Source organism: Panthera pardus, unplaced genomic scaffold, assembly GCF_024362965.1.
Source record: "Panthera pardus isolate Hobbes unplaced genomic scaffold, ASM2436296v1 HiC_scaffold_18, whole genome shotgun sequence".
In the NCBI taxonomy this organism is placed as follows: domain Eukaryota; kingdom Metazoa; phylum Chordata; class Mammalia; order Carnivora; family Felidae; genus Panthera; species Panthera pardus.
The window spans coordinates 4,863,746-4,875,391 of record NW_026526743.1 but is presented as its reverse complement, the minus strand read 5'-3'; the positions used below and the strand labels follow the sequence as shown (position 1 = coordinate 4,875,391).

Sequence of the window (11,646 nt, the reverse complement as noted above, 5' to 3'; positions counted from 1 at the left end):
CCCTTCCTGCCCAGCTGGGAATTCATCCCCTGAAGTCATAAGTTTCTTTTTTTTTTTTTCTTCCAGTTTAATCACTTATTTTGAGAAAGAGCGAGAGCACTTGAGCATGAGCAGGGGAGGGGCAGAGAGAGAGAGAGAGAGAGAGAGAGAGAGAGTCCCACGCAGGCTCTGTACCATCAGTGCAGAGCCTGACATTGGGGCTTGAACTCATGAACCGTGAGATCATGATCCAAGCTGAGGTCCACAGTCAGACGCTTAACCGAGAGAGCCACCCAGGTGCCTCCCTCTCTCCGCTTTTTAGAGAACATACAGCACTGATTTTTTTTTTTTTTCATTGAACTCCAGCTAGGGCTACATTTTACTCTCTTTTCTCAAGGAGCGAGCAGCACTTCTCAAACCCTAATAAATGTCAGGGTTATAAAGATATAATCGCACTTGTAAAGTTCATCCTGAAGGTAAATAGGGCAGCCTATTAGCATCTACAAGAATTGCAAGCTAATTTTAACTTAATAAATATCCTGAAAATTCCCCTAAGGAGACAGTCCATCATGCCAAAGAGACTTACGCTTTAAAAAAAGTTTTTTTTAACGTTTATTCATTTTTAAGAGACAGAGCGTGAATGGGGGAGGCAGAGAGAGAGAGAGGGAGACACAGAATTGAAGCAGGCTCTAAGCTGTCAGCACAGAGCCCGACGCAGGGCTCGAACCCACGGACTGCGAGATCATGACCTGAGTCGAGGTCGGACACTTAACTGACTGGACCACCCGGCGCCCCCAAAGAAACTTATGTTTTAAATTAATGTCATGCTCTACTGGTTTCTTGGGCGTGCTGCTAGTTTACTTTTCTTGCAATCTGTGATGATGCCAGTATCTTCCACAAGAGTTTGTCTGGTACCCAAGTGACCTTGGAAGTCAGACGATCTCGATTCAAATCCCTCCTCCACGCCTATTCGCTCTGTGACTTTGGGCAAAGTGTCTAACCTCTCAATGTCTCAATTTCTTTAACTGTAAGATGGAGAAAGTGATAATGCCTACTTCCCAAGAATGTTACACGGATTGCGCGCCTGGGTGCCTCAGTTGGTTGGGCCTCTGACTTCAGCACAGGTCATTATCTCACCTGTTAGTGAGTTCGAGCCCCGCATCAGGCTCTCTGCTCTCAGCACAGAGCCCGCTTCGGATCCTCTGTCTGCCTCTCTCTCTGCCCCCTTCCGCTTGTGCTCTCTCAAAAATAAATAAACGTTAAAAAAAAAAAAAAAAAAAGAATGTTACACAGATTAAATGAAAGGCTGTACAGCATTTAGCACGCATTGGATGTGACCTGAATGTTAGCTATTAACATTGATAATGATGATTATACTTGCTAATAATTATCATATATTATTAGAATATATCTGTGCATTAAGAAGCTTCATTTTATTTTATTATTTTTATAATATTTAATTTTTTTATTTGAGAGAGAGCAGGGGAGAGGAACAGAGGGAGGGGAGAGAATTTTAAGCAGGCTCCATACTGAGCGTGGGGCCCAACTCGGGGCTCGATTCCACAACCCTGGGATCATGACCTGAGCCAAAATCGAGGGTTGGGTGCTCGACCAACTAAGCCACCCAGGCGTCCCCATAATCATTTTAACACTGACTGACTTCATATATGAGTGTCAGCTGTCCCAGAAGGCAGCAAGATGTTTCAGTGCAGGAAAGTGTAAACAGGACAGTTTTTTTCACCAGTTTGCTTTGAAAAGGTATAACTTGGTTTTAATTGTTCCTGTGTCTTTTTTTTTTCCTGCCCTTCTCTCTCTCTCTCTTTTTTTTTAATATAAGAAATTTATTGTCAAATTGGTTTCCATGCAACACCCAGTGCTCATCCCAAAAGATGCCCTCTTCGATGCCCATCACCTACTCTCCTCTCCCTCCCTCTCTCTCTCTCTTTTAATGTTTATTTATTTTTGAGAGAGAGAGCACAGGGAAGGAGGGAAGGAGCAGAGAGAGAGAGAGACAGAGACAGAGGATCCAAAGCAGTCTCTGTGCCAACAGCAGAGAGCCCCATGCAGGGGCCCAAACTCACAAACCATGAGATCATGACCCGAGCCACGCCAACATTGGAGGCTTAACTGACTGAGCTGCCCAGGTACCCTTCTGCCCTTCTCTTATAAGGACACCAATCATTGGACTCAGGGATCACTTTTTTTTTTTTTAATTTTTAAATTTTTATTCATTTTTGAGAGAGAGACAGAGCACGAGCAAGGGAGGGACAGAGAGAGAGGGAGACACAGAATCCCAAGCAGGCTCCAGGCTCTGGGCTGTCAGCACAGCATCTGATATGGGGCTCAAACTCACGGACCATGAGATCATGACCTGAGCCGAAGTCAGACGCTCAACCGACTGAGCCACCCAGGTGCCCCTATCAGTTTCTTATAAAGTTAACACAGGGGCGCCAGGGTGGCTCAGTCGGTTGAGCGTCCAGCTTCGGCTCAGGTCATGATCTCACAGTTTGTGAGTTCCAGCCCCATGTCGGGCTCTGTGCTGACAGCTCAGAGCCTGGAGCCTGCTTCGGATTCTGTGTCTCCCTCTCTCTCTGCCCCTCCCCTACTTGTGCTCTGTATCTCTGTCAAAAATAAATAAACATTAAAAAAAAATTTTTTTAAGTTAACACAAACTTACCATGTGACTCAGCAATCTCACTCCTGAGTATTTGCCCGTGAGAAGTAAAAGCCTATGTCCCCACAAATATTCACAGCCACCTTATTCATAATAGCCCCAGTCTGGAACACTGGGAACAATAGAAATGTCTATCTACAGGAATGGATCAACAAATTGTATGTCCACAGGATGGAAGGCTACTCAGCAGTGGAAAGAACTACCTACTGATACGTGTAGTGGATAAATCTCAAAACCAGTATGTCTTGTGAAAAAAAAAACCAGACACAAAAGAGTACAAACAGCCTGACTCCATTTATGTGAAATTGCAGACAAGGGAGCACTAATCTATAGGGACAGAAATCGATCAGGATTGCCTGGGGCTGAGGGAGTGGGGGTGGGAGACTGATTACACACTGACACAAAGGAACATTTGGGGATCACAGAACTGTTCTGCTTCTTTTTTATTATCATCATTTTAGTGAGGGAACATGAGTCGGGGAGAGGGACAGAGGGGGAGAGAAAGAGAGAGAAAGAGAATCCCAAGCAGGCTCCACACTCAGCACAGAGCCTGACACAGGGCTCGATCCCATGACCCTGGGATCATGAGTTGAGCTGAAATCAAGAGTCAGTGGCTCAACCAACTGAGCCACCCAGGCACCCTTTCCATAACTCTTTTTATCTTGCAGAATGGAAGCTTTATACCCATGAAACGATAACTTCCCAATCCTCCTCCTCCCAGCCCCTGGCACCATTTGCCATTCTACTTTCCGTCTCTCTAAATGTGACTGCTCTAGGGGCGCCTGGGTGGCTCAGTCGGTTAAGCGTCTGATTTCAGCTCAGGTCACGATCTCGCGGTTGGTGAGTTCGAGCCCCGCGTCGGGCTCTGGGCTGATGGCTCGGAGCGTGGAGCCTGCTTCCGATTCTGTGTCTCCCTCTCTCTCTGCCCCTCCCCCGTTCATGCTCTGTCTCTCTCTGTCTCAAAAATAAATAAATGTTAAAAAAAATTTTTTTTAAATAAATAAAAATAAAAAGGCAATTTTTTAAATCGTGGGTATCAGCTGAGAAAAACAACAGGTGTCCGCTTTACGGGTCCATAGCTGCAGTAGGTGTCGACGCTAATAACAGCTTGCATGTCTGGGTGTGATTATTAGAGACTAGAAGACAAAATAAAGGTGAATTCCCTTTGTATACTTAAGTATTTGAGGCCAAGGTCATTCATTATTCCTAGGCACACAGTTGCTCTCTTTCCCCTCTGATAGAGTTCTCCAGGCCTGCCTTTTCGACTTGGCTGGTGGAGAGAGGTAGCCAATCAAGAGTGGCTCACTTGTGACGTCGCCAGTCACCAAGGCCTCCAAGGACCCGGCGCACCGTGGCGCCCTCTGGCGGGCAAAGGGAGTCTGTGTCTGAGAGAGCCAATCTGGTCCGCTGACTCCGGCCGGGTGCCATAAACCTCACGCCCCCTGGTGCCTCAAGTCACCTTCCGTCTCCACGTTGCCAGTGCCTGGTGGGAGAAACCCCGGCCGAGAGAGAGAAATGCGGAGGGGAAGGGAAGATGAAAATTCCCCGGCAGCCAACGAGATACAGGCATCCAATCAGAGGTGCGGATCCAACGAAATAGTGCAGGTATCCAATTAGATGGGGCAGAGTTGCCATGACGACACGAGTCTCCACAGGGTTTGCAGAGTTGGTGAGCTCAGGCACTGAGCGCCACCTGGCGCTTGGCAACGCTTGGCCACTTGCTCCAGCAAGCGCGTGCTGGTTGAAGGCAGCCCACAGAGCGGGACAGCGCCCCCGTGACGTCACCAGTTGCCGAGCAGGCCCCTGGAGCGCGTGAGCGCCGGCGCGAGTTCGCGCGAGCTCCCGCGAGCCCGCCTGCAGGTCGCGCGCTCTCCCCCCACCCCCGCCCCGCCCAGTGCGTCGGTGGGTGCGCATGCGCTCGCGTTTGTTTCTTTTCCCTTTTTTTTTCCTAGCGCGCGGAGGCTTAAAGGGCGGGAAAGGGCTGGAGGCGCGGCATGAGGCGAGAGGCGCGAGGGTGACAGCCAGGGTGAGGCCAGGCAGGTGGACCGAGGTGGGCTCCTTTGCGCCAGAAAAGACCTGGGAGGGGATGTGGCCCCATAAAATTCCTTGATGAGGGTCAGCGCCCCGAAGGGAGAGACGGCCAGAGACGGGCCGGAAGGAACGGAGCCCTACAGGGACAGAGACCTGCCACACCCGCAAACCCACGTGAGCAGAAGACGAGGCAAAGGTGTTAGAAAGTGAGGGGGAAGCCGGAAGTGACGGCAAGACGGCGAGGCGGCGAGGGGAGCCCCCGACCGCGATCAGGATGCGTGGAGGGGGTTGTTACAGAGACGAGGTAGAGCCCGTGGTCTCACGGGCAGGGTCCGAGGACGGCCGCAGAGAAGGACAGAGGGAAGACAACAGAGGGGACCGCCTCAGAAGTGGCATCACACCAAGGGGTCGTCAGGGGCAAAGGGGCAAGTCGCACAGACAGCGGAGAAAGCTGTAGAGGTGTTGGAGACGGAGCCAGATCAGAGGCCGAGAGGGGAACAGAGACAAGACCCCCGGGGGGGGTCTGCACAGAGACCAGGGAGCCTAAGAAAGAAGAGAGAGACCAAGAGGACAGTAATAGAGACAGAGAACGGTGTCAGGGGGAGAGAGAGCGAGAGGACAGTGACAGAAGGGACAAAGACCAAAGGGACAGTGATGGAGAGGGAAGAGATAAGGGGGACAGTGGCAGATATGGAGAAGGTGACAATCATAGAGACAGGGAAGACACATTCAGGCGACAGAGACAGAGGACAGCAACAGAGAGAGAGAGAGAGAGAGAGAGAGAGAAAAGACAGAGATAACAGACAGAAGTAAGATAGGGACAAGTGACAAAAATAGAGAAGGTGCCGGAGCCAAAGTTGGAGGCCACAGTGACAGAGGCAAAGAGAGAACACCTGCAGGCAGAGGGGGCAGAGATCAAGACAACAACGCTGGAGATACAGGAAACAATCTTAGATAAGGCGCACACCAGTACACGGAGGGGACAGAGAGAAAACGGAAAGTGGCCGAGTAATAGAGGGAACAGAATGGAGGTGACAGAGACAGAGCTGGAGGCCTCGGAGGCAGAGAGGGGCCCATGACGGAAATCGAGGAAATGGACGCAGAGTGGGGGGGCAGCGTTGGAGGATTCAGAATGGGAGGGGACAGGGCCGGAGGGGTCAGAGACAGAGGAGACAGAGACAGAGGAGACAGAGACCGAGGGAACCGCAACGGTGCACAAACGCAGAGAGCATAGCGATAGCGGTGACAGTACCACGGTGCGAGTAACAAAGCACACTCCATGACACTGACAGATGAAGAAACAGAGGCAGAAAGGATGGTGACAGAGGGACCGTGACAAAGGGGGTGGAGACAGGAACAGAGCGTAGAAACATGAAAGGTATAGAGACCAGGAAGGGGAGCGGGGCAGAGCAAGGGATTGGTGACCCAGACGAAGGGTGGCCTGGCAGGCATCCTGGAGATGAAGCTAGGGAGTCGGGCTGCGGGCAGAGTCCGGAAAGAAACTGGCATCGCATCTTACAGAGGAGGACAGAGGGAGAAGGAGAACATGACCGAGGCACAACAGGGGACGACGGGGACAGCAAGACAGAGAGCAAGTCATAGAGGTGAACGGAGAGACCAGAGCAAAGGGGAAGAAAGCAAGGGCCCGGTCACCTGAGACTCAGTGGGAGGGAAGGGCGACAGGCCGAAGCAAAGAGGGGTGGCGAAGCGAACAAAACAGCGGACAGGGTGAAAGGGACACCGCAGCCTGTGGCTACCAACTGAGCGAGACTCACTCCCCGGCCCAGCACCTCATCCTGGCAAGCCCTGGAAACCATGGAGCCTTGAGCTGTCTTCTTCATGCCGCTTTGGTAAGTTGTGACCTTGATTTGGGATTGTGTTTTGAAACGTCTCCACACGGATTCTGGAGTTGGGACCATGTTTCTGAATCCCCCTAGCCGTTTTGCTTTGGCCCACTGTAGCCACAGCACAAGTGGCAAAAGCGCTTTTTTCATTCGTTCGTTCGTTCAACATATATTGAACACGCACTATATGCCAGAGGCTACTCTGGATGCCGGGGACACAGCCGTGAACAAGACAAAGTACACGTGCCCATGGAGCTTTCAACGTGGTCGGCAGACAAAGACATATATTTATTTATTTATATAACGTCAAGTAGTATTAAAAGCCCAGAAGAAAATTGGGGCGCCTGGGTGGCTCAGTCGGTTAAGCGGCCGACTTCGGCTCAGGTCACGATCTCGCGGTCCGTGAGTTCGGGCCCCGCGTCGGGCTCTGGGCTGATGGCCCAGAGCCTGGAGCCTGTTTCCGATTCTGTGTCTCCCTCTCTCTCTGACCCTCCCCCGTTCATGCTCTGTCTCTCTCTGTCTCAAAAATAAATAAAACGTCAAAAAAAAAAAAATTAAAAAAAAAAAAGCCCAGAAGAAAATACTAACAAAAATTTTTTTAATATTAATTTTTGAGAGAGAGAGAGAGCGTGAGCGGGGGAGGGGCAGAGGGAGAGGGAGACACAGAATCCGAAGCAGGCTCCGGGCTCCGAGCTGTCGGCACAGAGCGGCACAGAGCCCGACGCGGGGCTTGAACTCACGAACCGCGAGATCATGACCTGAGCCCAAGTCGGGCACCCACCTGACTGAGCCACCCAGGTGCCCCAAGAGCCAAGAAGAAAATTTAAGCAAAGCTGAGAGGACAGAATAATTGAAGTTGTTGATAATAGCAGGCTAGGCTGGGGCGCCTGGGTGGCTCAGTTGGTTGGTCATCCGACTTCGGCTCAGATCAAGATCTTGCGGTTTGTGAGTTCGAGCCCCGCAGTGGGCTCTGTGCTGACGGCTTAGAGCCTGTTTCAGATTCTGTATCTCTTTCTCTCTGCCCCTTCGCTGCCTGCGCTGTCTCCCTCTCCCTCAAAAATAAATAAACATTAAAAATTGAAAAAAACATAGCAGGCTAGGTTATTCAGACCAAGCCTCCCACTGCAACAACTAAACGTGTTGGCTAAAAAAAAAAAAAAAAAAAAAAAAAAAAAAAAAAAAAAAAAAAAAAAAAAAAAAATTTAAGTCTTAAAAGCATTGAAGGTGTCACAAGATTTATCAGGCCATAACTGAAGGGAAATCAAGAACCCAGAGAAGTAATCAGAATACTTCTGCCCTGAGGGGATTTTACAATCCTGGCAAATTTGAACTTTTATTTGGATGGCTTCTTAGGTGAGGGCAATAAAAAAAAGCTCAGGCCCAACCAAGGTGGGGAGTCCACACCACACTGGGAAAGCCAGGGCTATACCCTCAGGGAGGGGAGGGAAACAAGAAGTAAATTGGCCCCCGTTTGTGAAGTTGCGGTCATGACCTCAGATTATGAATTTAACTTAGTCTCCGACTAGCAGTGTTTTTAAAGTCTTGACAATAGCACACACAGAAAGTTTGCTCTGCTGAAAAGAACTTTCATGAGAGGCCTCAAATCATTCTGGTAAACGTATTTTTAAGGAAAGCGGGTAGCACAAGTCTGACATCAACAAGTAGGAAAAGTGCCAGGAACAAAACCCAGTAGAAGTAAGAGGCACTAGAAACCCACTAAACACTTGGGATACTGGAATTATCAGACCATGTGGTTTGTTTATATAAAAATCTAAGACCGCCGTTTTTTACAGGGGTGAAGAAACTATAAATATTACCTAGATGTTTTGGAAATGAAAAACTAGTAGCAACTTAAAACTTAGCAAATAGGCTTAAAATTAAAAGCAACAACTGGGTAGAGAAATAGTGAACTGGAACAGAGGTCACACAAAATTACCCATAACACACCAGGAAGAGACAGGGCAGAGACCATATAAAAGAAGTTGAGAGGGGCGCCTGGGTGGCTCAGTCGGTTGAGCTTCCGACTTCAGCTCAGGTCATGATCTCGCGGTCCGTGAGTTCGAGCCCCGCGTCGGGCTCTGTGCTGACCGCTCAGAGCCTGGAGCCTGTTTCGGATTCTGTGTCTCCCTCTCTCTCTGACCCTCCCCCATTCATGCTCTATCTCTCTCTGTCTCAAAAATAAATAAACATAAAAAAAAAAATTAAAAAAAAACCTGAAGTCTAAAAAAAAAAAAAAAAGAAGTTGAGACACGGAGCATGAACCAGAAGGTCTTATCTTTGCATTTATTCTGAGTCCCCCAAAGAGAGTGAGAATGTGACAAAAGGAACAGTTAAAGAAACAATGGTGGATTTTTCAAGTTTCCAAAATTGGTGAGAAACTCTAACTGAAAGATTCAAGAAGCCCAGTGAGTAATAAGCAAGATAAATAGAAAGAAATCCACACCTAGAAACATTATTACATATTTGAGGCATACTAGAGGAAAAGGGACCTCAATAACAGAGAAAACAGATGCCTTTCAAAAGATCAATTCCTAACAACTGACTTCTTAAAAATAACAATGGAAACCAGAGTAGGCTCAATGCACTGATAGAAAATAGCGGCCAATTTTAGACCCAGTGAAAAATAAATTTCAATGAGATCAAAATACATTTTGGGATTTAAAAAAGTGAAGAGAGTTTACCACTAGCAGCAGATCCTTAGTAAAAAAAATATTTTGAGGACTCCAATTTAGGCAGGAAAAAAAAAAGTGATCCCAGATGGAATATCCGAAATGCAAGGAGAAATAAAAAGCAAAGAAAGTGATAAATATGTGAATAAATCTGAACAGATTTTGACTGTGTAAAACAATAACAGCAATAATAATAGCTTGTACATTAAAGAAAGAGAATATAAATGCATAATAAAACACATGTTAGGAGGGGCTATATGGTGTTACTATATTCTAAAGTCCTCGTATTGTCAAAGAGGTAAGTAAAGGTGTTGATTAATATTTTGGGGTGTTGGTTAACTTCTGTTATTGAAATACATTTGATATACAATATCCTATTAGTTTCAGGTGTACATCATAGTGATTCAGGATTTTTGTACACTATGAAATGATCCCCACCATAACTCTAGTTACGGTCACCATCCATGTTTTATAATATGATTGACTATTTCCTACTCATGTTGATTAATTGAAGCTTTTTAAGTTAGTTTGTAAGTTTCCCTTTCTAGGATAAGCACTAAAAGAAATAGATAAAATATGGGACACCCGGGTGGCTTAGGCAGTTGAGCGTTGGCTTTTGGATCAGGTCATGATCTCTCGGGGTCATGATTCTCATGGTTCGTGAGTTCAAGCCCTCCACTGGGCTCACTGCTGTCAGTGCAGAGACTGCTTCAGATCCTCTGTCCCCCTCTCTCTCTGAACCTCCCTGGCTCATGCGCTCTCTCTCTCTCAAAAATAAATAAAAACATTTTTTAGAAATAAAGAAAATAGAGAAAAAGTACAAATAGCCAATATCAGGAATTAAAAAGGGGACATTGCTACAGGTGCTACAGATATTAACAAGGTAAAAATTAGATATTAAGAATAACTTAATACATTTTCCCTAGAACCATAACCTACCAGAAATTACTCAAGAAGAAACATAGCATTTGATTAGTTCTAAAACCATTTAAACAAATGAGATAGTAACTGAAAAAAAATTAACCACAAAGAAAATTCTGGATCCGGACACGGTCACTGGCAATTTCCACTAAACATTTAAGGATGAAATAATTTGAATATCACACATACTCTTCCAGAGACTAGAAGAGAGATCACTCTCCAGCTTGTTTTGTGAGGCTGGCCTAACTTTGAGACCAATACCTGACAAGGAGAGTATGAGAAAAGAAAATTATAGGCCAATATTCATTTTTAAAAATATAAATATTAAGATCAATGTAAGGGATCCATATTCTGGTTTTTCCCGTAATGGCTTCATTGCAATATTTAATTCTTTCCCAAGAAGCCTTCGGAAAGCCCTTACTTTGCTGGTCCTTGAACATGTATCTCGTCTGACTCGTGGATTATCCAGTATGATTCCAGGCAGAAGGAAGAAACAGGGACACATTTGTCATGTTTGAGATACAGAAAGAAAGCCAGAATTACCGGAGGGAGCATAATGAATGAGAGGGAGAAGAATTCAAAATAAGGGCATGGAGGCAGGGGCCAAAATGTATAGGACCTCATGACCATAGGGACATGTTTCTTTTCTATTGTAAAAAGAAAAGGAAGACTTGGAAGGGCTCTTTCTATATAAAAGAGCTAACTAGGCCAAAATTCAAAACCTTTACACATTTGCCGTGTATCTTGGGCAATTCACTCTACCTCTCTGATCTTCAGTTGTGCCAAGTGTGGGAAGACAGAAGAAGGACGTCCACGAGGTGCTGAATTTCCCCCCATTTTACACCCTTCCTCCAGTAAATCCTAAAAGAGGCAGAGATTTCCTCAAGGAAGCGAGCAAAGTGCTCCCAAAGAACCTTTTCGCATCTTCCACAGAGAGCTCCCATCTTTTATTCCTCGATCCAATCGTTTGTCTATGACCCATATCAAAGCTCCTCTACAGAAATAGAAGGAGGGATCCTGGACTCCCTGAAGACTTTCTCTCTTCTCTCCTTCTCTTTGATGCCTGCTGGCAGCGATATGTTTAGAACAGAGCAGGACTTCATAACCTGGGGCCTGACTTCAGGGGGTCAAAAGTTTCCCGGGAATTGTATACAAAGGTTTGTCTGCATGTGTTTTTCTCTAGGGAATGAGTTTCTAGCTCATCAGAGTCTCAAAACGACCATTTCACTTGCAAAGAGGAAAATGCCAACTCAAATTGGCTGAAAAAAGGGGAGTGGTTATTGTCTCACATACAGTTGACTCTTGAACAATGCGTCTGAAGTGCGGGTCCACTTATAAGCAGTTTTTTAAAATAAATACAGTACAGTATTGCAAATATGTTTTATGATTTTCTTAATAGCATTTTCCTTCTCTAGCTTTATTGTAAGAACACAGTGTATGATACATATACAAAATATGTGTTCACTGACTGTTTATATGTTATCGGTAAAGCTTCTGGTCAACAGTAGACTGTTAGTGGTTCAGGTTT

General features: G+C 46.5%; 1 protein-coding gene across 1 annotated transcript in view; it reads left to right on the top strand.

Moving 5' to 3' along the window:
- The first annotated feature begins 5,880 nt into the window (after positions 1-5,880).
- LRRC4B (leucine rich repeat containing 4B) overlaps positions 5,881-11,646 on the top strand; it is a 61,735-nt gene continuing 55,969 nt past the window's right edge. Inside the window, exon 1 of the mRNA XM_053905666.1 lies at positions 5,881-6,534. The gene's annotated coding sequence lies outside the window, so the exon portion shown is untranslated. The remainder of the gene's footprint in view (positions 6,535-11,646) is intronic.